The sequence below is a fragment of the Podarcis cretensis genome (genome assembly GCF_951804945.1).
Source record: "Podarcis cretensis genome assembly, chromosome: 3".
In the NCBI taxonomy this organism is placed as follows: Eukaryota; Metazoa; Chordata; class Lepidosauria; order Squamata; family Lacertidae; genus Podarcis; species Podarcis cretensis.
Genome location: NC_137172.1, coordinates 58,351,003 through 58,378,394, shown reverse-complemented (window position 1 = coordinate 58,378,394; position 27,392 = coordinate 58,351,003). Strand labels below are relative to the sequence as shown.

Genomic DNA, 27,392 nt, shown 5'->3' with positions numbered 1-27,392 from the left:
AGAGCCAGTGTGGTGTAGTGTTTAAGAGTGGTAGTCTCGTAAACTGGGGAACCGGGTTTGCGTCTCTTCTCCTCCACATGCAGCTGCTTGACTTGACCTTGGGCCAGTCACACTTCTTTGAAGTCTCTCAGCCCCACTCACCTCACAGAGTGTTTGTTGTGGGGGAGGAAGGGAAAGGAGAATGTTAGCCGCTTTGAGACTCCTTAAAGGGAGTGAAAGGCGGGATATCAAATCCAAACTACTACTACTACTACTACTACTACTACTATTCTTCTTCTTCTTCTTCTTCTTCTTCTTCTTCTTCTTCTTCTTCTTCTAGTGTATTACTCAAGAGCTTTCACATAAGTAGTCCATGAGCGAGAAAGAAGCTATGGTGTATACAAATCTATTAGTATTAACATATATAAATGAAACCCATCAATTAAATAAAAGTATATGAAATGAATTGGGAGACTTGTCTAATGAATTCATAAAAGCCCTGGAGTCTAATACACATGTTCTCTGGGGATAGTAGGTTAAGTCAGATCCATTATTTATTTATTTCATAAAATTTATACACCACTTGATTGTAGAAAACCTCAAGATGGTTTACAATAAAATCAAGAAAAAATCATAACCATACTTTAAAAGACACAGAAGTCAAAATACTAAAACAGATTAAAATTATCTCATGATGGGGTCACCAACCTGGTGCCCCCAAAGGCCTCTGAATAGAGTCACCAGACTCAGCTGTCTTATTTTAAAGCAATTTCTGTTAAAGGAGCTAGCCTGACCGCTCCTACCTGTCACTTTTAGCCAACAAGCGAAGTCAAAGCTGTGGACACCAGGCAATAGTAATCCTTAGCATTTAAACAGGGCTGAATTTATAAAGGCGTAATTGGAGTGATTGCACCAGAGCCCATGCTAGGATATGCTGCAGACTCTGAGCTTTCATTTCAAAAAAACAAAACTCTACTGCTTTTAGATAAGAAGGTATGTGCAGACAACCTTTTAAGCTGGGATCACTAACCTAGAGCAGGTGGAGAGACAATAAAAATGCTTCCTCCAGCTGTGCAGCACAGACCACTTGGTGGAGTTGGAAGGGCCCACCCTCTTGCCACTCTGGTTGGCTGTATTAACTCCACCTCTCCTTTCCAGAGGGAAGGACTTCCCCAGGCAGTTGTGGGACAAATATGGAAAGAAAAGGGTAGGATAAGTCAACCTCTTTAGGTTTTTGGAGGGTGCATGGACTGAGGGAAAGGTTGAGGCTGTTTCACCTCCTTTGTTTTGGCTTCCCATAGAAATACTTTTTGAGAAGGTGGGGGAGAGATTGTTCCCAAGTGGTTTTAATGTGAGACAGTGCAGAGACTTTATCATAATCAAAACATTTTCCCCAAGTGTTCCCAATTTTTTTGGGGGGGGCACCCACTTTTGGGGGGCGCCCATTTCAGAGACATTCATATTATCATTACTTTTTCCTCCTGTCTGGCCCACAGCAGGGATTGTTCCCAACTTTTTTTAGGAGCACGGTGTGAAGGCAGAAACATGATTATTGTCTCATACATTCCCAATTTTGACCATAGTCACATTTATTTAGGTGAAAAAATAGGGTCCCCACAAAGGATTGCACACAGGATCCCTCAGAACATTAATCCACCACCAACAGTCTTATATAATCTTATCTGGAAGCCATGCAGCAGACAGTATTATAGCACGTAGCAATTCAAACATTTGCAGACGACTAATAGTGTCTATGACTGTGCAATTAGACCACAGGGTTTAATCCATTTAATTTACATTTATTAACCCACCTCAGCATTTTTCATATAGGGAAGCTAATATTTTGTCTTGTTTTAAAATTCATTTTTCACCATATATCTCCTTTAAATTAGGTAAGCAACTTGTTAGTTTGTTTTCTGTCTCACAGGATCTGTTTGTGCCCAAGGCAAACTTAAACAGCTGTGTTCCAGGCAGAAATGGGAAGATCATGTGACAGATGGGAAGGGCTTAGGAACCAGTAGGAAACTAATCCCTTTCAGGGCCACTTCAGGCAAATATCATACTACTCAGCAGTAGGTGAGTGGAGGGTAATGACGGGCCAATAAACTATCTTCTGCTTCCAAGGGCTAGGTGAAAATGCATACAGCTTTAACTTCCCTTTGCCAATGTTTTGAGCTTGTGGCCCCATTCTAATGAATATCTAGCAGCATGCATTTCCTGCCTACTCCTTAACTAATGCATTTTTAAGAAGCCCAACTTTTTTTTGTTGTAGAGGGAGAAATTTCTACCTTCTCCACAATTTATAACATAGGAAAAGAAATTCATTTGGAGCATCTTAGCATTTTCCTGGCAAATTAATAGCACTATATCCTGTCATATATCTCTCAGCCTTGATGGTAAGTTAAAAAACAAAACTATAAAGTGCAGAGAGAGAAGCGGAGAAAACAGGATTCACAGGGCTCTTTGGGTATTTGATAGATTTCCCAACCTCTAGCATATGGTGGTGCTAGTACTTTATTTTTCAGCCAGCCAGTCAGCCAGCATGATTATTCATTTTACAGTTCTATCAGCCTCATAGTTACTGCCAGAAAGAGAATCTCATCATAGCTGAAAATACAAGCACACATGCAGCAGAAACCACTCAATGGGAAAGACATTTTAATGTCTCTTGCTCCAGCTTTTGTCTCAGAATGAGAAGATTGGCTGCAACTCAGATGATCCTGTCAAAGTAGGTGACTATCTTACTTTCTTGAATGTTTGTGGTATTGGCTTTTTTTTAAAGACGGCTATAAGTTAAGTACACACCTAGGAGTTATGTGTGTGATGTGGGATATAGTTACTCATTTTCCCGTAGCAGTGAATGCATCCAATGATTGCATTCCCACCCCCCCGAATAGTGGCTGAGGATGGTGTTGCTATCTGGAATCTATGTCTCCGGCTGTGGAAAACTGACATCTGGAGCAGTAATTACTGGGGAAGTAGGGGGGGAAAAAAAGTATTTCCTTTTTCACAGAGCAGGAATAACAGTCTGTCTTCAGCACTCTGTTTTTAGAAAATGTTTTTAGAACTCACTTGGTTGAAGTGTCATATTGTAAGGATACCTGCAGGGAACCACATGGATCTTTCCATTCAGTTATTTATGAATGAAGCCAGAAGCAATTATGCGACTTCGGGCTTCAAAGGCTGTTTTAACTTTGTGTGTGTGGCATGTGTATGTCTAAAGGTAACGTTAAGAACATCACCCTCTACGCAGTTCCGCAGCAAGACGAACTTTCAGCTGCAAAGCAAATTAATTCACCTTTCAGTTTAGCTGGCATTAAATACAACAGATGTTTTAGAGTGAAAAATGTACCATGTAAGCAGACCACTGTCTAGGCAGACAGGACAATTCAAGCTTCTTTCACCTGCAAGCTCTAAATTCAGGCTGAGCATGATCAGTGCAGCGCTGTGGGATTGGCTCTTAGTTGCTTGGCTGCCAAAATTCAAATGACTCCCAGAGCAAGAGCTTCAGGGTCTACAGGTCAAGTTGGGAGTGAAGTTCTTTGTGCAATATCACTTGGAAGAACGGTGTGTTCTCAACTGTACAGAAAGCATTGAAATGTCGGAGTGGATGCCCTATCCCCGCTCCCCAATTTATCTTAATTCGTGAAAGAATTATGTCTAATATTAAATATAAAAGAGAATGTGTAGGCATATACGCATGGGGCACATGTAAACTACTAACAGTGTAATTCTAACTATCCCCTATCAGAAACCCGTTTGCAGTCAGTAGGGCACAGATAAGTGGAGTGCAGGTGTCGGGAGAGAATTAAAGCCAAAAATTAATTCAGTCAATTCATATCATAACACAAGCAGAGTTTACAGCAGAGGAAAAACAGTCACAAACAAAAGGGGAAGAGAGGTTGCTTCTTTACATGCTTTTTGGAGGTAGGATTGAGGTGGCAGTCCTGTGCCCTTACCGGGGAGTAATGCCCATGGAATTCAATAGGACTTCCTTCTGACTTACTGTGGTTAGGAATGTGCTGCAAGACAGGCAACAAAGAGAAGGTGAGGGTTTAAGCAAATGGATCAGTACTACCTGTATTTTAAAATCCCCCTTTGTAAGTTTGTGGGGGGAAATACAGAACTGATATTTCTGTTTACCTAATGGAGCATTTTATCCCTCTTTTGTATCCTTTTCTCAAATGGCACCAGGTGAGTTCTCTCATCTTGAGTTAACTTGGCCACCCATATCATTCCGCAAAGCGGCAAAGGTGATTTTACCATGATGTTTGGTAGGCAAACTGTAAACCTGTGGGCTCAGCATCTTCTTAGAACGCAGAGGAAAAGGTAGTGGTCAACTTGGACAGGACGCTTCCTGAAAACCTTTGGTCACACTTTTAAGACTAACAAGTAACAGAATAATTACACTCACTCTGTATTAAGACTTATGCATTAGCTTTTTGATAAATGGGGGTGTGGGGAGACGTTTTTTCAACAACATAGGAATTCCTATTTTTCAGCATCTCCATGAAATAGATTATGTATCCTTGCTGCAGCCTTACACCAGGTGACACCACTTGTCTACTTAATCCAGTGTTGTCTACTCCAGTAGGAGTTTCCCAGGGTCTCAGATATTTCCCATCATCTGATTCTTTTAACTGAATATGCCGGACTCTGAACCTGGGATCATCTGCATGCAAAGCAAGTGGTCTGCCAGTACCACTGAGATATGGGCCCTCCCCACCAAGGAACTTTGCTTTAACATTGTATACTTGCACTGCTAGATGGCTCTAATTTGAGAATTTAGATGTGTTGCTTCAGCACTTGGGATCCCTGTGGTCCAAATGTACCCAGTACAACAGCTTACATTGATTTCCCCTCCAAGCTACACACCTAACTGGGGCGTGGAAGCAGCACAAGCTTGTGCAGCCAACATGACTGTGTGTGTGTGTGTGTGTGTGTGTGTGTGTGTGTGGTTCTTCTCTTTTTCCTGGTTGGTTACTAGACCTGCCAAGGCTTCATTACCCTTGTTCTGTGTTGAATTAATTGCATTTTGTTTTAATTGGCTGTAGTGATACAGTTACCACTACTAATTCTCATTTGCTATTACTCCATGGTGTGGGTGCATCTCTGCTAGCTACTCTTAAAGTGGTGCCAATCTGTCACATATATACATTATTTCTTGCCAAAGAAATAAAACAAGACAAATGCCTAAATGAGGCATAACAAAAGTAGGAGTCCATTCTACTATCCTGTCAGGAAATATGCAAATACCACCTAGCCAGGAATACCATTTTATGTAACAAAGGTTGCAATCCTATACACACTTAGCTGGGACAAACCTCACCGGACACAATCTGAATAGACATGCATATGACCTATCTAATTGAAATCGGATTCTGTTTTAGCCACGCCAAGTTGTTTATTTTCCTCTCACTGATCTTTGAATTGAATATCCATACAAGTTACATACATTCATACAGTTCAGGCCATCTCTGCATTCTGAGTTTTTGAAAACAAGAATTGAGATGTTGCTTCATCCCCGACTAGCCCATGACCTGGAGATGCAGCTGAGCAGCTTTTATTGAGAAGCTGCCTACATGTCCAGTAGAACTGCACGGAGCTGTACTCCTTTAGATTGCTGGCGGTAGATCATGTGTTTAAATGCTTCCTGGATTTCATTTCTTGCACAAAGAAATCTAGTTTGTGGGGACTAAGACTGTAGCACCATTTCTTCTATCTAAAGGACATTTTTTAAATGACTCCTATTAAAAACACAGGGACGCGGGTGGCACTGTGGCACAGAGCCTAGGACTTGCCGATCAGAAGGTTGGCGGTTTGAATCCCCATGACGGGGTGAGCTCCCATTGCTCGGTCCCTGCTTCTGCCAACCTAGCAGTTCGAAAGCACGCCAAAGTGCAAGTAGATAAATAGGTACTGCTCCGGCGGGAAGGTAAACAGCGTTTCTGTGCACTGCTCTGGTTCGCCAGAAGCGGCTTAGTTATGCTGGCCACATGACCCAGAAGCTGTACGCTGGCTCTCTTGGCCAATAAAGCAAGATGAGCGCCGCAACCCCAGAGTTGGTCACAACTGGACCTAATGATCAGGGGTCCCTTTACCTTATTAAAAACATACTTTACCCCAGTATAGTCTGAAGTGATGTAGTTCCACAAAAAACACAAGAGCTTACCTGTAGTTTGAAGGTTAGCAAATTTATCTCAGTCTGATTTAGAAACAGTGCCTTTAAACATGCCTTTAAACTTTTTGGATCTGAATTGGTATTTCAGGCTTTCCCAAATAGTATTCTGGACATATGATTCAGAGATAACTTCACACCGTGAACTGAGCCCTCTGATGACCTTGAACTATTAATCCTCCCCACTCTTCCTACTGAATGCAGCTTTGTGCTCCTTATTTAAAGCAAGAGGTCGTGGCCACAAGACCCAACCCATAGCAGGAAGGCTGCTTTTGTTGCAGAAGTTCTCTGCAGCATCCATGTGCATATCACATGTGTTCATTGGAGCTAGTCAAGTCTGGTATTTTTGGGGTATATTACTGTATTTTTCTGTGTATAAGATGCCCCCATGTATAAGACGACCCTTATTTTTTAAAGCCCAAAATTAAGAAATTAAGTTGTTTAGCATTTTGGGGGTGGGGTGGGGTGGGGGAGGTCACTTCCACCAATCGCTCACTCGCCTGCCCGCCACTGCTGATCGTTTGGCACAGCCACTGCCGATTGCACACCTCGCCGCAGCCGCCAATTGTCTGCCCACTCACCGCCATCAACAGCCCACCCACTTGCTGCAGCCAACAATCGCCCGCCCACCACCTGCCCGCCTCACCACAGCCACCAATCACCCGCCCAATCGCTGCTGCCATACTTTAATTGTTTTCCTCATTTTTGCAATTTGTGTCAACATTTTATAAATCACAAGTTTATTTAGGTTCTAATGAGGCATTTCTCCTAAAGTCTTGAAAACAAAGAATACCAAATAGTGAAGAGATGCCTTGGTACTGATGATAGAGCATGCAAAAGGGCTTTAATATTATAACACCTGTATATGTTTTTTTCCTGCGATTTGTGTTTGGTTAGAGGTACTGCTTGTGGTTCTGCTGATCTGAAAGACCTGTAGGAAATGAAAACTACTGTAGCTTCATTGGCTATTAAGGACAGCTGCAGTGAAATATATGCATTCCTGATGTTATTTAAGGTACTGTGTGTGTGTGTGTGTGTGTGTGTGTGTGAGAGAGAGAGAGAGAGAGAGAGAGAGTTCTAATGCCCAACTACAGGAATCAGGAATGTCAACCATGGCTTGCATTCAACTCACCTTGTATTGCCAGTGGAAGCCAGCACAAAGGCTCTTTCTAACACAATGGATCTTTCCTCCCAGGCACCCCATGTCTCCCATTCCACTCCGGAGGGTCAGGCGAATCTACAAAACCCAGTTGGAGGAGAGGGGAGATTTGGCAAGCAGAAATGCTTGTGATGATGGAGTGATCAGAAGACGGTTTCATTTAATTTCTCCCCATACTATTAACAAGTTAACCATATTGTTACACAGTATAAGCAGATGTACTGGGTTGTAGGAACTAATGGAGGTTAGGAAGCTGCACTCGATTTATAGCTCTCCTATCAGACTGAGATGAGAAGGCAGTCCAGGTGATGTAGAGTTTCTCATAAGAAAAGGGCATGTTTGTTTAGGAATGTTTGAACAATTGGTGCAACTATCAATACAGTTTGGAGAAGGCATGGAAACCTAATCCCTTGTATTGGTGAACAGACTATTGTGGGTGACTATAGTTGCAGGTGCTGTGGACTTTGACTTAGGGTCAGAATGGGTCCTTAACTTTGTGTCTTGCCTCTCAGTGTAAGAAAACAAACCAAGGTATTTGTCACTGCATAAATTTGAGAATGTTAAAAGCATGAAAGAGAGGCTAATGCCACGAGCCCCACAGTATTGTTAGGATCAGGCTTAGGCTGGCAGACTGATGCAGGAGATGAAAAAGAAACAGAAGAGGGAGTTGAATGGTGGGAACCTACTTTGAAAGGGGGGATCTCCGCTTTCAACCCTGATGTCAGGTGGTTAGGAAAGGGGAGAAGGGATACCAGCTCTTTCCTCTTACCTTCTTGCAACAGTGGAGGCTGAATAGGGCTTTGATCAGCTGAGGGGGTACGTCTGAACAGGAGGTGGTAGTGATTGAACAGGAGGGCGCGGGTCTTGGCACATAGAACCAGGCACGGTCTTTGCAGATGGGAGCAGACCCGCCAGCTCTGACAGAGCACATGTTTGCAAGCTTAGCATTCCTGTGGGGCAAGAGTCTAATGAGCAAGCATGCTGTGCCTCATCCCCAAAAGCTGGTGGGAAGGGTGGGGAAGCTGTTGGGTCATCTTTGTCACTTCTGTACAGTTCTGTATTTCTTGTCTTGCTCTTGAAGTCCTGAAGTGACTCCAGAGTACAGTGTCTGCTGTTGAGCCTGTACCATTACTTGTCTGAATAAAGATCTCTTCCTTATTTACAAGTAAGAGCCTGTGTGTGTGTGTGTGTGTGTGTGTGTGTGTGTGTGTGTGTTGGGTGGGAGCCAGGATAGGCCTGCTGTATCTTTGTGGTTTGCCCTTTGCTGATGTGGTGTTGCTGTTGCTTCTGAATTTGTGGGAAGTCCATTACACTGTCAGCATTGCCAATTCTCCTGTTTAATACAAAAGGAATTTGGGTGCATTTTCTCTTGCTGCTGCTCATATTGGGCACAGTTCTGATTCAGTGCCACGGAAATATGGAGTTGTTGGCATCTGTTTCTCACTCAAGAGACAATGGAGTGTGGCTCCAGTGGTGAAGTCAAACCATTGAAGATTCACAGCGCTGCTATGGGGGAAGCTTTCTTAACTGTGCCCGTTAACTGAAATCTGACATGAGCAAAGACCTCCCTGGTCCAGTTTAAACTACAGCAGATGATCAGGGCAAATTGGTGGGCTTGGAGAGATGAGCAAGAGCACAGGTTTCAGTGAGGAAGATGCTAGGCTTCACAAGCTGCTCAAGAAACATGACTTCCCACACTCAGTGCCTGCTCCAAACAGCTGTCTTGCATGCTAAGGGCAAAATCATCCCCATAGTAAATGGTTTTCCCAGTTCATAAAAATGACTTAACAACCACTAATGTATAAATATAAGCCACAATTCTGATGTTGGCTACATGTGGTTCAGTGGAATTAAAGCAGTGGTAGGGGAACCCTTTTTGGAGCAGGGGCCACATTCCATTCTAGGCAGTCTCCTAGAAGTCACATGCCAGTGGTGGGCAGGGCCAGAGGTACAAGGAAGTGGAGCAACAAAGTCAGATAAAATATCTGCATAATAAGCTAGTTTTACACACCCTCCTCTATACCCCTCTAGGCAAGCAAGTTCAACATTCCAGCCAGGCAACACTCAAGCAAGATGTAAAGCAGGAACAGTGAGAGTTGTGGGCTGGAGAGAGAGGATGTGGCTGAGGAGGGGTGTGTGACTTGAGGACAGTCCTGAAGACCAGACAGAGAACATGGAAGGTCACAGGTTCTCTACCACTGGACTAAACATGTATGACCAAAGTAATTTTTGATTAGTAAATGTTCTGAATTCCTTTTCCTGACTCAAAACCACCAGTATTGAAGGTTTTCTGGTAATAAATTAAACGTGTACACTTTTAGTCTGTAGTTACAAGCATTCAGTGAAATGGCATAAGAGAAACTGAGAGAACTTTATGGAAAAGGATACAGAAAAGTTAATTATAATATAAATCATATATAGAAACCTCATTTGGCAAATAACATTCCATTTTATATTTTCTTAATCTGGCAGGAGAGGGAAGCTCTGTTTTCTTAATAAGGGCAAATCTCAAAGATTTTCAAGCCAGCAATGAGCAAATCATTCTTGGCAAATATATTCTTGGGTGGTGTATACAATGGATGAACCCTGATCCTCAGGACACTGAGATTCAGTATGTCTCCTCCAGAAGGAGAAATCTGTGATTTAAGCCCTGGAAAGTTCAGACCCAGTTGGAATATACATCTTCTTTAGCTGAGTCAACACAGAGGTAGTAAAGAGTTCAAGAGCTTCTTAAAATGCAATTGCAGATGATAAAAATACAGACTTCATCTGCAAACTATAAATGGAAGAGTTTGGGACATTTTAATGAAGATCTCCTTTTATCCCACCAGATATATCAAAATCTACTACTGTGAGCAACTTACTCATAGGAAGATTCACCATAAATCTTTGAGAGAGAATTTTCAGTCAAGGTTTGGGGAGTAAGACATAAGGAAGATAAGGATGAAAAAGACCCATAACTCAGTGGCAGAGCATGTGATCTGAATGCAAGTGAGCACTAATTTGTCTCCTAAAGGTCATCTAAGGGACCTTGAGATCTAGGAAAGTTATTTTCCCACCACACTCCCAGTACTGGACTGTAGATGGATTGCTGGTTTGGCTCCAGATAAGGCATGTACTTGTATTTTAAACCAGTAGTCTCTTAATAACAACCTAGACAGGAGGAACTCTTATTAGAGATATATACCACCAATGAAGGTACTAGTGCAGCTGGTTCAGGTACAGCCTAATTTCTCTCTTCAGCAATGTACCTTTCATATTTAGATGGTTGAATTCAATCCTAAAGCTATACTGAGATGTTTATTAATAACCCTCTGCCATGTGAGATGAATCCATAATGAAGGAAAATGTGATTTAAGTGACTTTACACCATCCCATTCCTTTCTGGAAGCAAGGACAAACTATTCCAAAATATTCTTATGTGCTTTGCAGATGTGGAATTTTGTGGTTACAAAGAGCATTAAGAAATTATTTGTGAATTAGCACTCTAACTAGTCTTCTAAAAAGACAGGCCTCATGGGCTTATCCAGGAGTAGATGTGCTAGTGGTTGAAGGACTCTGCCCAGACTCTTGGAAAAGACTTGTTTCTGATCAGCAGATCTTATGCAGCCCTTCATCAGGAACAGACCCACACATTGCACAAAACACCACTGAGGAATATCCCTTTAATAAAATACTTAGTTTCCTACAGTGAAACCCAGTGTTGGAACACTAATAAGCATTGGGTTTTGTGCAAACGGAACTAGCAGTTCCCAGAACTATATCCTTATGGGGCAGATGATGCAGAACAGACACAATTTTACACCATCTAAGCTACAACATAATGAGGCTAGAGTCATTGAATTGAAACTGAATAAGTGCCTTTGACTTCAGTCAGTGTTGATCAGTTTCTTCACCCTAACTGATTCAGGGCTGAAGACCTAATTCAGTTTTGACTGGTACTGGTAACACAAAAGCCTGAAGGGTACAATTTTTAAAGAAAAAAATCAATGTTGCATGGTAAATAGAATCAGATGGACCAACAACTATGAAATTACACAGTTCATTTCCAGGTAAATGGTGGATTGCTTTTCCAACTTAATATTTAGTTCTTTTTATTGGGCATTTGAAACATGCCACAGAGTGCGTGCAGAGTAGACCACACAGATGGAAACACTGAAGAGACACAAAAATATATTTGCATGGTTTAATAACAAAACTCCTCTAACATACATCTTACATAGTGTTTATAATCATCACCCATCCATTTACCAGGGAGGCAGAGTAAGGTACATACGGCACATTATATACCATTCACAATTGCTGACACAGCTAATTACAGCAACTTATCAGCTCCCATTGCTTGGTCCCTTCTCCTGCCAACCTAGCAACTCGAAAGTACAAGTAGATAAATAGGTACCGCTCTGGTGGGAAGGTAAACGGCGTTTCCGTTGTTGGTTGTTTTGCAGATTAGTTGTGCTGCAGAAGGCGTGCTGGGGAGACCACACATTACAAGGAATGCAGAAGTAACTTTTGCTAGGTTTTAATAACAAAAACAAAAACTCATTTTACATTAATTATAATATATCAATAACCACCAATGACCTAACCACCAACCCATCCAACAGGATACTGAGAGAGGTAGGTGCTGCTCTTTATATACTATACCCAACAGCTTAATCACCACAACTTAACAGCACCTGCTATACTGCTTCACAGCTGTAAAACTAGGTCACGTTATTTGCTCTGGCCCTTAAAGAAATACACATCTTGTGGAACAATAATGAACCTTCAAATTTAAAGAGACCATTCAATATCTGTGTGCTGCTCTGGTTTGCCAGAAGCGGCTTAGTCATGTTGGCCACATGACCTGGAAGCTGTACGCTGGCTCCCTCGGCCAATAAAGCGAAATGAGCACCACAACCCCAGAGTCGTCTGGGACTGGACCTAATGGTCAGGGGTCCCTTTACCTTTATCAGCTAATTACAGTGACTTATCAGCACCTGCTACACAGCTGTAAAAACTAGGTCAGGATATGCCTCCTGGCTTTTAAAGTGGTACACACAATAATGAACAATAACAATAATGAACCCTAACATTTAAACAAACTATTCAACACTTTTTTGTCCATTGCCTTATCAAAGGTCTTAAGCAACTGGAAACTTTCTTTTATGCCCAGTATATTATCATACTATTGTTCCTAGATAACATTGACTGATTCATTTTAACATTGACTAACTCATCTTATTCTTTGCAACAATCTTCGTTTTTGTGATTTGTAGATTGTGAGTTGACTATTAAAGGTAAAGGTACCCCTGCCCGTACGGGCCAGTCTTGACAGACTCTGGGGTTGTGCGCCCATCTCACTTAAGAGGCCAGGGCCAGCGCTGTCCGGAGACACTTCCGGGTCACGGGGCCAGCGTGACATCGCTGCTCTGGCGAGCCAGAGCCGCACACGGAAACGCCGTTTACCTTCCCGCTGGTAAGCGGTCCCTATTTATCTACTTGCACCCGGAGGTGCTTTCGAACTGCTAGGTTGGCAGGCGCTGGGACCGAGCAGCGGGAGCGCACCCCGCCGCAGGGATTCGAACCGCCGACCTTTCGATCGGCAAGTCCTAGGCGCTGAGGCTTTAACCCACAGCGCCACCTGCGTCCCTGAGTTGACTATTAGTCACCTCTTAATCAGACTGTGCTTCTGGGGCTCCTTTTACTCTTATTCCATAGGTCAACTCACTTGTTGTTTTTGTGTTTATTGTTTTTGAACTTCATCCAGCATGTCAATATCTTTCTGGCAGTGTTGAGCCTGGAATGTCATGTGAAAGTACAAAGGCAACAACCAGTTCATTTATTACCTTGTTTGCCTCTTTCCCTTGGCCAGCTCTTTCCTTCCTTTCACTAGAGATGCTGTTGCTGCCACAAACCATCCCAGTCCATATCCCTAAAACTACATATTTGAAAAGCAGACAACCAAAAAAATGTGTCTCTTCCCAAATAGACCTGTGAGATCACTACAGTCATCAGATGATGCTTTGCTGACAGTGTTGTGATCTGCAGAAATCCACCCAGCAAGAACATGGTAGCATGCACTTTGTGGAATGAACTTCCCTGTGCAATGTGACAGGCACGCATGGTGGCTTGTTTCAATAACCTATCTTTTTGCACAGGCATTCTCAGATTATTGATGCCCACTTTTAACTGACCTCCAAGCTCTCATGTGGATATTCTAGAGTGATGGAGTTCTAGAGTATGGGGAACATCACTGAAAAGGAATTCTCTTTTAGTATTGCACCATGACCTCCCTCCAGAGTCAACACACACGATAATAAAATATATCAGAATGATTTTTGCAAATGTAACTGATATTGGAGGGAGAATGCACCAAATTTTTTAAAAAGAAAGATGCAGATGATGACGACCACACTTGGTCTTGAACTTACTATTGGAGAAATTAAATCAAGAGAGAAATTATTCCATATCATTTCCGTTTCAGCTGTTGCCCAGTATAATGTGTGTGAAGCACTTAATTTTTAAAAAAGCACTATATGTATGCTAAAAACTATTATGATCATAAAGAGGTGTAGTTCTAGGTACCCTTTTGTGATCCTTACCACAAAATCATGATTCCATCCCAGTGATGATTTCATAATAAATACGCAGGTGATTGGTTCTGCTTACATGATTGCAAACTTTTAAAAAGCAACACTGTAACCAACATAAAAGCTGCTTCCATGGTGTTCTGTCATACTTAAAACACCATTGAACTAAGCCTGTGTGATACTGATGATGGTACATCGTATTCATATAGCCCTTCATTTATTATTTTTATTTATAATACAGAGAGTGCTTAAAGCACATTAGGGGAAGTGCTCCCCATAATCTCAGCAATTGCTTGCAACGCTGTTGCACAGCAGGCCACTACTATCTCCATAATGCAAATGGATGGTGGCTAAGGCTTTGAGGCAGTCACCTACCTATGGCTATCTAGTAAGTTGACAGGGGACGTGTCTCAGCAAGCCTCCTTGGTAGACGGGTGTTTCACGTACAAATGTTCTAGTCTTGTGGATTTTTGGAAATGGCATGTCATAAAATGGTTTTTTTTTTTACTGAATATATGATCAAAATGTACACATGTAATACTGCAATAGCTCAGAATATGCACTTATAACATGGTGATGTGGAAAATATGAGATACACACACATACAGACACACTTTTCTTCAGTTTTGGTTAATTAGTTAATCTAACCATGACCAAACTAGCACACATATAACATAAACTCAAGAAGCAAACGAAGAGGAGGCGATAGTATGGAGTTTTGGAGGAAAGACATGCTCAGCACTCTAGTCTGATCTTGCTCTCTGGCCTCGCATTGTAAACTTGGCCTCAGTAACATACAGCTGGTATGAACTTAGTGAAAGGCTAAGTTAGGGAAGAGCCAAAATACAGTACATGTCTAAGCACAGTCACATGCAAACACAGAGATGGGAAGGAGCAGATTTCTAGGGAAAGGACCTCTAGAAGGTAGGATTGAGAGTAAAAGTTGCCTTTCCCAGCCCCGACTGAAAATAAAATAGCAAGCAATGAAAAACACTGTGGAATTTCAAAAGGTGTGCATCAGGAGGCTGGGTTTTTTTACTGCAGCTTTCTTATACTGTCTTCAGAAATTATTCCATTAAACTGTTATGGGTGGTATTTAACTCAAAGGTCCAGCTCACCTGTGAAAATTGCATGAGACTGAAATAGTGACTTTTCAGACTCATCATTTCAACCCTAAGAAATTTTGCATGGAAAAATAGCCATGGATTAAGCAATTGAATAGTGTTTTGGTGGGTTTTTTTTTGTACAGAAAACTGCTGTTAACAAGTAGACCTCTTAGTGTATACAGTCGCTCAAGCTTCACAACTTAAAAGCATTTAACTGCAGAAAGATTATTGTTGCCAGCAAAGGAGAGATAAAATCAAGGAGATTTTGTTGTACATGCTTTCTCTTGAGAGTTTTGCCCTAGCAAAGCTTTAATTATGAGAGCTGCAGATGTACTTTATACTTAATTAAATGTTCTTTTTTGTGCTATGTTATACATGTATAAGGTGGGTAAATTAGGGTGAAATCTTACCTAAGAATTTCTCCATGACTGCATATAGAATCAAGCTATCATTCAACAAAGCCCACAATTTGCAAGTAAAATAATTATGACCTCTTCTTACAGGGGCAAATATAAATAAGTCTTCTCTCAGACAAGTATTGATTTACATCGAATAAGACTATTATTCTGGCCTGCCACTGCTCAGCCAAAATGGATCTCTACTTCATGCCTTGGTTTGCCATTTGAATAACAAGATGCTGGGTTAGATAAGCCTTTGGTCTGATCCCGTATGGCTTTTAATATCCTTTTAAAACATACATTTGCAACAAAAATAGAAAGTGTGGGAAATCATAATAAATAAAGTAAAGGTGAGAATGAGGAACCGTGATCACATCCTCTATCCTGCATAGCAATCAAACAGTTTATAAAAGAGGCTGACATAGCTTGTGGTGAAGGGGTTCTCTAAAACTACATTTGAGACTTAATTCCACCAGCTTGGTTAGAGAGACTGTATCACAGTAAGGTAATTGTACACTAATAGCATCCCTGTTCTGTCTCTTTGGCCCAACACCACAAAAATCCTTCAAACCCAGTCTTTACGGATGACAACCCACCCCCTCACTCTGTCCCTCTGAACTTGGCTAGTGCTGCATCAAGTACCCAAGTGGACACAGCTGGTTTTGCTCAGGCCATCTACCCATGTTTCAGTTGTACATGCCAAATTGGCCCCCCAGCCACTGTCAAATGAATGGTGGATGTTTTCTTCTTGGCAGACGTCTCATTTAGCAACACCACCACCTGACCAGAGGGTCAGCCGGCCAGCACCCTCTGATTCTGAAATATCCTCGAGGGAGGCTACAGACGAGGGTAATTATCCCAACCTACCCCACCCCGCCATTGCATATCCACTACTTGTGAATATTGAGAGTTGCCCTACCTTCTTAAACTTTGGCTGAATTGTGCCCATTGTATCTACAGTTGTACTTTGGTTCCTGAACACCTTGGTAATCAAATGTACCGGCTCCCAAACGATCAAAAACCGGAAGTGAGTGTTCTGGTTTTTGAACAATTTTTTGGAAGCCGAACGTCTGGCACAGCTTTCGCTATTGTTTCCGCCGTGCCTGCGCAATCGAAAACCAATCGGAAGCCGCACCTTGGTTTCTGAACATTTCGGAAGTCGAACGGACTTCTGCAACAAATTCTATTCAACTTCTGAGGTATGACTGTATAGTGTAGATCAGTGTTCAGATAACTAATATGCAAAATTAAACTAGATAACTCTCCAGATCTGTATTTAATGCCCATTCTGTTTCACAACACACTTGTCTTTGAATCCATTGCTATTGATAGTATCTAATAGGTTGAGGATATTGCTCTTGGCTACTGTCATATAGTAAAAATTAAAGAATGATCAGCAGAAAATTTGTTGTGTTACCAAGAGATTTTACTGCCTTTTAAACAAAAATACTCAGTAATAGGGATTTGCTATTCACAACAATGTGGAAATAATTATATCCTATCATTAAAGAGAGCTGATATGTTTCAATATGTATGTGTGGTAAGTGAACATGGAACAGCTAGTCAATCTTGTTCTGCTGTTTGGGGATAGATTTAGAATTCCCTATTCTCATCCTAAATGAAAATAAAAGTAATGTCTTTAATGAAATTGAAGAAAGCTTCCTTTTGAATTGAGTGTGGCCAGTTATCTAACTTAAGTGTGACAAGATCCTATTACAGATAGGTAGCCGTGTTGGTCTGCCATAGTCAAAACAAAATAAAAAAATTCCTTCCAGTAGCACCTTAAAGACCAACTAAGTTAGTTCTTGGTATGAGCTTTCGTGTGCATGCACACTTCTTCAGATACCAAGATCCTATTGTGAATGGTTCCCTGGCAGACAAGTAACATTGCATATCTCAAGGAGGAAATGCCAAAGCATTTTTGGCTGGTACAAGCAGAAAATGGGGCCAAATAGATGCTTCAGGGAGAATAACACTAAGGCCAGTTCACACAACCTTTTTAATGTCGTGAGGTATGGGTGAAATGATTATTCTCTGAGAGTGGCATGGGACTGGCAGCCCTCATGTTACTGCAGTAACAATAATCTGGCTTGAATTCATGCAACATAGTGCCTGAGTGGTAAAGGCACCTGGAGTAATTTTGCATATTTTAATTCTGTCCATCGGTTATGAAATCAAATGGAAAGCTCCATTGCACAAGAGCACCTCCTTCCCTCTGCATATATCCCACTGAGTGCTATCCTCCTGAAACTGAAACTCCTGAAACTCCTTTGCACTGTGTCCAATGGGACTTACTAATAAATATGTTTTAGACTGCATTTAAGAGAGTGAAAGGCAATTATTGATGGTACTGGGCACACCATTTTTACAGGATCTATGGATCACAAAAATAAGCTCAACGTGGTACAGGTTGAGATTATGAACATCCTTCCAAAAACTTCTGTTATGGTGTTAGCTTGCCATTTGACTTGTATCAAAGGACATTTAAAAAACCCTTTAATTATGTTTCATAAATGTGAGGATGCAGCAGGTTTGTTCAGAAGAAACTTGAATAATCACTGGGGTAAAATATAAATTAGGATGCCCAAACCTTTTCTTGAGAAAAGTGCATTAATCTACCTTCATGATGTTAATATATTTTGCAGAATCTCCAAAAGTTCACTGGGAAGAAGATGATTTTTCTGAGTTCTATGATTCAGAAATAACCTTGAAATTAATGGTGTCTCTAACTTGGTAGCTACCTGAATTTAACTTGATTGAATGTCAGAGTAATGTGTAGGTTGGGATCCTTTCAGTTTTACCTCATGTCTGTTCTCATGTTTTAATCTGCAGCAATCCTTTGAATTAAATAATACAAAGGCAAGGCAGGCATGTGCAATAGCTTTGTAAATGATCTCAATATAAAACAATTAACTATTAAAAGAGTAGACAAAGATACAGCTGTCTTGTCATTTAGTAAAAAAACCCCATTGACTGAGCCATGAAAGCTTTTAACCAAGAAATAAATATTTTTTTCAATGAAGGACCTAATGATTGACATAAAATTGTCAAAGCAAAGTTTTAATAATGGCCGCTTACCCAGTCCTGGGGTAGGTGGCAGTTGTGGCCTGTTGCGACCTAACCCCTGGGAGCAATGCTGGGCTGGACAACTGGCAGTTGGGAAATCCCCGTGCTGGCCTTGGAGTAGGGCGGGAGTTCCTGCCAGTCCCAGTTTTGAATTCCAGCCAATCATGCCAGTCCATGGTGGGGCAGGGCTCAGGAGTGAACCAGTGTGGAGCAGGCTTCACCACAGTCCACCCTCTGGATTTAAAAGACTGGCTGCCCTGACTTTAGGACTGCGGTCAGCCGAAGAGCACATCTCCCCATCCCTCCCTCCCTTTCACATTTTGGAACTTGTTGTATATTAATGTTTCTTCTTCTAAGTTATGTGATTAATGGCCTTGCTCTGGTTCTTTAATGGTTGCCGTATCCAGAGCTGGGACGGAATTTGCCTGCAAATAGATACGCCCTGTTTGCAGGCTTTGCCCTCCACATAGCAATGGTCACAACTTTAGCTGACGTAGGCACTGGGGTGGAATTCTTCCTTCAGCGGCGTGGGAGGGCCATCCATGTAGACCTGCATCTTGTGATGGACCCATTAATCCCATGATCAACCTTTCATGCCTCAGCCTTCCACCAGGATGCTGGGAGGGATACATACCCAATGCCTAAACCAAATCCTACATATATCTGGAATATCTGGAATTGTGCCCAATTTCAAATCCCAAAACATTGTTCTTGTCTCATTTGTTCACCTTCCTAGACTAGGACTAGCTCCTGGGAAAGGGGTCGCTGCAAGTGGGATTGCAACAGGTACTCTTGGAAACGGTGAAGCATTTGTTGTTGTTTAGTTGTTTAGTAATGTCCGACTCTACATAATTCTGAAATGAGTTTGCTTCTAGGCTGTTCTTGTTTTGGAGCCCCAATTTGGCTCAGTAGGCCTTGTAAAAGTTCCTAATACACAAACAACAATTTGCAGAGGAGAGGGGGGAAAAACCTTAACTTAAATTTAACAGGACATTTAAAAACAAATTTCCCAAGTTCGATGGTTGAGAGGTTTTAACACTGGATGCCCTTACTTCAGTGGAAGAAAACTGAACTTTTCTCTACAGACTTTACAGGCCAATGTAGCTCATGTGTATTATATGTTTTAAAGTTCATTTCTCTCCTCGGCATTCTGCTGCTTCAGTCTCCCTCTGCTGAGGCTTTTCTATTTTAGTTCACAAGGTCCCGTGACCCTGTCAGCCAATAACAGAACAACAGAAGCAGTGGAAACTTCTTTCTGAAATAAAAGTAAGTCAAAATAACTCGGCTTTTTCATGTTCTGCTCTTCCTCAGAATCATTTTTGTTTACTGCTGTTTTTATTTTCAGCATGTTAAACACAACTCATGGTGCCCAGGGGAGTAATTAAAAAGTTTCTTCAAACTGTGTTTTCGTAACGTCACTTTTATTTATGGTGTGTCTTCGGTATATTGCAGTGTGACTGATCCTTCAAAAGAGCAACCAAATTGAAGGAATGCCTGTCAGAAGCTGAATAACTTGCACATAAATGCAGATTTCATGCTTATTTTTCTAAAACTGGTCCAGTAATTCAACAGTTACTATTCAGTGAGGATTTGTGTGCCAGGTCTCTCCCCAGTTTTCTCTCTGACCCATTCAGGAGCAAGGAACGAAAGTATTATTAAAAAGGTCACATGTTCTAGCCATGACAAATTGCACATAAAACAGCAGTTTTTAAGCTGTTATCATGGATTGCAGTACTATTAATCTTAAGTGGTTTCAAGATTTTAACCTGAATTTAATAGTTAGCACACTTAAGAGAATATTAAATAAGTAAAATGAAAATGAATCCAGCAGGATTTGGGATGACATAACTTTTATGTTCATGAGATTCATTTGTATCCAGGATGAACATAAAATGTGCATACTGTACAGGAAACAGTGAATTTATACAACATATCTGGAATTAGGGCTACATCTTCAGATTAGAGGTGTTGTCTTTTACTAAAATATTCTATAAATATTTTAGTGACAAGTACCCCAGTGTATTGCCAGGGACGCAGGTGGCGCTGTGGGTTAAAGCCTCAGCGCCTAGGGCTTGCCGATCGAAAGGTCGGCGGTTCGAATCCCTGCGGCGGGGTGCGCTCCCGTTGTTCGGTCCCAGCGCTTGCCAACCTAGCAGTTCGAAAGCACTCCCGGGTGCAAGTAGATAAATAGGGACCGCTTACTGGCGGGAAGGTAAACGGCGTTTCCGTGTGCTGCGCTGGCTCACCAGATGCAGCTTTGTCACGCTGGCCACATGACCCGGAAGTGTCTCCGGACAGCGCTGGCCCTCGGCCTCTTAAGTGAGATGGGCGCACAACCCTAGAGTCTGTCAAGACTGGCCCATACGGGCAGGGGTACCTTTACCTTTACCTTTTACCCCAGTGTATTAAGAACGAGCCTTTGTGAAGTGCTATGTTTGTTTCCCTGAGTAATATGTGGTAGTTAACTCCCCCCCCCCCCCCGTAATAGGACAGAAACTGTGATATTGGATTGGCATCTCTGTGTGAAAACAGAAAGCTTTCCAAGTTACACAGATTTCTACTCTTAGATAGTAATAAGATATGGTCCAGTTTTAGCCATATAAAGAGAGTGATTTTTTTAAAAAGAACTATGCGGCAATTTAATAATTTAAGGTCAATGCCATCTTAATCACGTAACATTTAGCAGATGTTACTAGTAATTAACTGAATCATTGTGTATTTAAAGTAACACTTAAAATATTGTTTTTCAGTTGACCTGTTTCTTTTATTAAAAATAGCACTATAGTTTAAACCCATAGACCATAATTATCTTACAGATTTAAACTGTAGTAATTCCCTCCTCGGGACGCAGGTGGCGCTGTGGGTTAAAGCCTCAGCGCCTAGGACTTGCCGATCGAAAGGTCGGTGGTTCGAATCCCTGCGGCGGGGTGCGCTCCCGCTGCTCGGTCCCAGCGCCTGCCAACCTAGCAGTTCGAAAGCACCTCCAGGTGCAAGTAGATAAATAGGGACCGCTTACCAGCGGGAAGGTAAACGGCGTTTCCGTGTGCGGCTCTGGCTCGCCAGAGCAGTGATGTCACGCTGGCCACATGACCCGGAAGTGTCTCCGGACAGCGCTGGCCCTGGCCTCTTAAGTGAGATGGGCGCACAACCCCAGAGTCTGTCAAGACTGGCCCGTACGGGCAGGGGTACCTTTACCTTTAATTCCCTCCTCCCTGGGAATTGCAGTTCTACCAGAAGTGATTACAATTAAAGTGATGTGTGTGTGTGTGTGTTTGTGTATGTACAATCCGTGCATCAATACAGGATCACAACTTCAGAAGAACCTAAGAAGTTGCCTTGTACCGAGTTAGACCATTGATACATCTGGCTAAGTATCGTGTACAAACTAAACGTAATGTTAATTGTATGGATGCAGTTAATGTGCATATGTTAAAATATGTAAATAGCAGCCATGGGAAATCAGAGCAGCCTATCTGGGGATTGGGTGGGGACAGGGGGAGCTTCTCAGTGGTCAGAGGATTTAGTGCATTATGCACCAAGAACCACTCTTTCCCTGTCAATGCCTTTAGAAATGTCAAGCAGAACACAGAGACAGAGCTTCATGAAAAATTAGATAGAGAATAACAAACTTTGATACAGTATAATATAGAATATTATAATCTCAAGTTTTAAAATATTTTCATTATTCTACCTAAACGTAGCATCTAGAGCATTGTGCAAAACAACCTAACATCCAGTATGTGCATCCATGATACTGGAAATGATCTCCAGAACCCCAAATCACATTTTGTTTTAGCGTATAGCTTATTGTGATTTTTTTTTTTAATGAACTTGACTAAGTCTGCTGGTAACCATATTCCCAGATATTTTGATATTTTTTATAACCAAGGAATTTTTAAAATAGCTTTTGGAAGATTTTTTGTTCTCATTGAAATACTGTGTTGAGGAGCGCTAGACTTCAAATTGGTAGCCAGTATAGTTGAGCTAGGATTGGAGTAGGGAATGGGTGACTATCGATTTCAGTTTCTCTCAGTTTCTCATTTTCCCAGTCTTAAAGTTCATTTCAGCATTGTGCCCTAACCACAGTTTTTGAACCATCTTCATAGGCTGCCCAGCATAGAAGGAGATTACTAGATGGATGACTCTGCCCAAATACCAACCAAATTCCAAACCCAGCTCTGTTCTCTTTTGGTGGAGAACTGTTTGGCTGTCCCCTCATATAATAAAATAAGAACAAAATAAGTGAAAGAATAATGAGAAGAGAAGGAGTGATACTTTCTTCATTAGCAGACTTTCAAAGTCATACCAGTGCATGAAAGGTGGTCATAAGAATAAGAACTTACAGTTTGCAAATCCGTAGGCAGAAGGAACAGAGCAGTAATGTGTCAGAACCATAATATTGATATCCTAGAATACAAATAGGAGGGTTGTTTTTTTTAAATGTTAATAAGTTCGATCAATAAAGCCTCTGACTTTTTAATCCACTTTCTAGCTCCCTCTGAAGTGATGAAAGGCAGTCAGGTAGCAAGATATGTACTGTAAGAATAGCTTGATTTTAACTATTCCCCCATGCAGTGCCTGTAACCCAGACCCAGCAGGCATGTAACTTGCAAAAACCAAAAACTGAATCTGTTCTGAAACAGATAATTATTTTCATTATTCAATCTGAGTGAAATTCATGCATGAAGTTAGTTAGGCTTTTCAGCCTTTTTTTATTCTCAAGTAAAGACAAAGGGGCCTTTATAGTTTCATATTTGTGTGCTTTGAAAGAAGAAAGAACATATTCATATAGGAAATAATCAGACGTGATTGCTGAAAAAAGCAGATATAAACTTTAAATTTTTAATCTTACTAAAACTAATTCTATGTTGAAGTACCATGCAAGTTCCAAACAAGCAATTTACCTTCCTTTCTTTCTATCACCTGCATTTTCCAGTGCTGACAGCAGTATACAACATAAACACAACTACAAAGTCACCCAGTAAATTAACAGTAATACAAAGTTAACAAGTAGGGTTCCACAATACTGTCCAACTAAGTAGCCAAAAATCTTCAAACAGAGGGCCTTACACAACAGCCTGGAGCTCAGGTAGATGGGAGGAGCCTCCCTTGCTCAAATGTTCTTCCATAACACCAGGGCAACCTGATGCATCACTCACATGTAGGGCATGGATTGAAGGAGGACCATGCTTTTAGCTCTACCCCCAACCTGGGTTGGGGAGTTGATTTTCAAACAACTGCACATTGAGCACAGTTGTCTGCATGAGAATCATTTAACTCATTGTCTTGTTAGCTTAATTTAAAATAGATTTTGCTTTTTGCCCCAGTGGAACCACCAAGTTGTTTTTAGGGGACGCAGGTGGCACTGTGGGTTAAAGCCTCAGCGCCTAGGGCTTGCCGATCGAAAGGTCGGCGGTTCGAATCCCTGCGGCGGGGTGCGCTCCCGCTGCTCGGTCCCAGCGCCTGCCAACCTAGCAGTTCAAAAGCACCTCCGGGTGCAAGTAGATAAATAGGGACCGCTTACCAGTGGGAAGGTAAATGGTGTTTCCGTGTGCGGCTCTGGCTCGCCAGAGCAGCGATGTCACGCTGGCCACGTGACCCGGAAGTGTCTCCGGACAGCGCTGGCCCCTGGCCTCTTAAGTGAGATGGGCGCACAACCCCAGAGTCTGTCAAGACTGGCCCGTACGGGCAGGGGTACCTTTACCTTTACCTTTAGGAATCTGTAACAAAACCGCTACATTCTGACAGAATCATAAATCATTTAGAAAGTGGGAAGATAATGAGGGAATGTGTAAATCTTCAGATGAAACCTGTTATTGAAGTATGTTATAAGTGAGAGTAAAAGTTGAAGACTTAGTAGCATAGCTGCCAGCTGTCAGTGATACCTCAGCATTGTAAATGGAGATGCTAGGAAAAATGCTTAGTGGTGTAGTTGCCAGTGTGGTTGCACATGAAACTATAAGTAAGGCGCACTGTAAAAGGAATCATATCCGTTTTTGTCTGTGGAATTTGTGTACAATTTATTTTTGGCGGATAAATGAGTTCATTTCCTCACTTAACTGTACAGTAACACTAGCTGAAAGAAGAGCCTTGCTTCAGATCTGAGTAAATTGCTCCAGAAGAAAAGCCTCTTTTCCCCTTAAAAAAGCATAGAGCCCCAGGAGAGCTTAGCTTTAGTGCTGAAGAGAAGGCACACTCGCTGACTGCTTCAGATGAGTGGCTCACAACACTGTCCAGTATACTTTGGACAGTACACTTTGACTATAGCTCTTTTATGACCCACATTTTGTGACCACCTCTTAAGCATTGCTAAAATACTTTGCTGAAATAGAGTTATGGCACTACAAACACCACCATACTTTAATGTTACTTTCTGTATTATGGTGCTATAGTGCTAGAATGCTCATTTTAAAAGAAAATTAACTTTCCAGTTACCACCATTTTAGCAGCATGGTTAATGATGGTTAAAAAGATTTCTATTAAACATTTTTCTGTAAAAAATATGTTATAGCATGCATGCAAACATATATTTATTTGTATGCCACCTTTCCATGGTTAAAACCATGTTCAAGGAGGCTGACGACATGTAAAAAAAACCACATAATTACAAACAACAAAAATAGTCATAAACCATCAATAAAACATCAAAAGTAAACAAATGGAGCAATTTCCACATAAATCATAATAAGATATAAAATAAAGATACAAAAAGTTAATATCAATAACAGCAACAACCCACCCTCAGCGAAACCCTCTAAACAATACCCCAGCCCAAGGGTCTGTTCTGTAAACACCCCCCCCCCAGGCCAGGTGAAAAAAGGTCTGCCAGTCAGGTAACAGCTCTTCAAGGACTCACAGCCAAGATGGTCTTGACTTATAGCCAGCATGGTTGTGTTACAGCACTATACCTTCCTTTCATTAAAATGTAAATAGCTGGAAAAGCATTTTAGCAATAACTAAAAGATCACTTGATTAAAAAGGAGGTTGTCTTAAAATGGTACCTGCCCCAGAGTACCAAAATCAGACTTCTGCCGCCTGAGGGGGATTTTTTTATAAAAGAACCACAAGGAAAAAACCAAGATGACAATGACTGCATGATGACATTGTGTGGATGCCATGTAAAAAGTGAGTGAAAAGCACCTAATGTGGAGCAGTCTCTGTTCTTGTAAATATGGTTTTTAAGCAGGGAATTGCTTGTGGGAAGCAAGTTGTTGTTGTTTAGTCGTGTCCGACTCTTCGTGACCCCATGGACCAGAGCACGCCAGGCACTCCTGTCTTCCACTGCCTCCCGCAGTGGGAAGCAAGTATCTTTGTAATAATTACCTATATATATCAGCAGCACCTTTATGATTATATATTGCCTTTTTTCACTTTATGTTAACAAACAAATCTTCTAAAAATGTTGCAAAACTGTTCTAGTTTCCTTGCATGACTCACTGAAGCTAAGGCAATGGAAGCCCACAACAAATATGTATACTGCCTTTGAATTCCTTCTGGAGTAGTTTTATAGGTTTGGCCAGAGATTAAAGAGAGTTAGAAAAAGGTACAAGTTATGCCACAGGCAATGATGGCTGACGCTATCACCTTTCTCTATCTCTATCATTCTGCCCCAAGTTTTTGTGTCAGTCTATTTAATTTATTTCTTTACTACATCTGGTACGTTGTCTTAAGACAGGTCCAGTTGGAAGTCTATTTCTTTCTCAATCCATTTCCCCAGAATCTGGGGTACAGTACTGGCTTCTCTCATGGGTTTTTGAGGACGAATGAAATAACGGTGCTACAGTATGCTGTAAATAAAGTTGCAGAAGTTTGGATAATGATGAGACATTTAGACGAGAGTTATGCTAACTCTCATGGTAATTAGCACTTAATAGGAATCAGTTGCTGGAAGTAAGAACTGGAATGCAAAATTTTGAATTTGCTCACATAACATAGTAACAGAATACCACAATTGTAGCTGTGGCTGAAACTATGAACTGTTGACATGTATGTTGCCTTGTCTGTTTACCTTGCTCCGAGATGGTCTTGAGTTTACTTTTTATGTTGTTGCAATTCTGTGGTTTTTAAAGTCTAATTTGTAGGGGCAACTTTCAGTTGCTGAGGTAAAGGTTTGTAAGCAAATCTGGCCAACCATCTGTATGCTTGACCTTGTCCATCATTGTTCATCACATTCTAACAAATAGATTGTCTGGTTGGATCCGGGAGATGAGAGTGGGACCAGTTTCTTTTGAAGGAGACAGTGATTTGGCCTCTGATGAAAAACCTAACCTGGATCCAGAAGAAGTTAGCAATAGACCGGTACCTAACCTTCCTTGATAGTAGTTGCTGAAGGGTGGTTGATGGGCAATTCTATATACTTTTGGACAAAGCTGATTTCTAGATTCTTTTTAATTTGGAGTAGGTTGTGGAACTGAAACTGCCTTGAACAACCAGCAGAATGGCATGTATTGAGGGAAAGGCAGGGAGAGTGTGACCTTGTTAATTTTCTTAGACTTCTTAGTGGCCTTTGATACTGCTGACCATGTTGGGCAGGCTTTCTGAGTTGTGGATTGGCGGCACTGCTTTGTAGTGGTTCACTTTTAATTGGAGACTAACCCCTTGAAGATTCTATTTCTGGGTCCCATCTTTCCCCCCATGATGTTTAACATCTATATGAAACAAATGGGTGGAATCATCTGAACATACGAGACTCAATCTGTACCAGTGTTTCTCAAACAGTGGGCTCAGACCCATCGCTAGGCCTTGGGCCACGTTCTGGTAGAGCTCAGTGCCACAGCCTCTCCAGCGCTTCCTAACTTGCCTGCCCCCCACACTATGTGTGATGGGCAAAGGTGGTCAATTTACAAATGAGTTCAGTAGAGTAGGCATTACATTCCTCCTCTGAGGTAAAAGGGCCATAAAAGATAAAAGATGAATAGCTATCATCATTAT

The 27,392-nt window shown here is 41.5% G+C and overlaps 1 protein-coding gene across 2 annotated transcripts in view; it reads left to right on the top strand.

Moving 5' to 3' along the window:
* The first annotated feature begins 2,073 nt into the window (after positions 1-2,073).
* The window catches only part of ESR1 (estrogen receptor 1), a 205,466-nt gene continuing 180,147 nt past the window's right edge, over positions 2,074-27,392 (top strand). Inside the window, exons 1-2 of one of the 2 annotated variants that reach the window (XM_079971532.1) lie at positions 2,074-2,707; positions 19,662-19,727. The gene's annotated coding sequence lies outside the window, so the exon portion shown is untranslated. The remainder of the gene's footprint in view (positions 2,708-19,661; positions 19,728-27,392) is intronic. The other variant, XM_079971531.1, reaches the window with a different exon arrangement.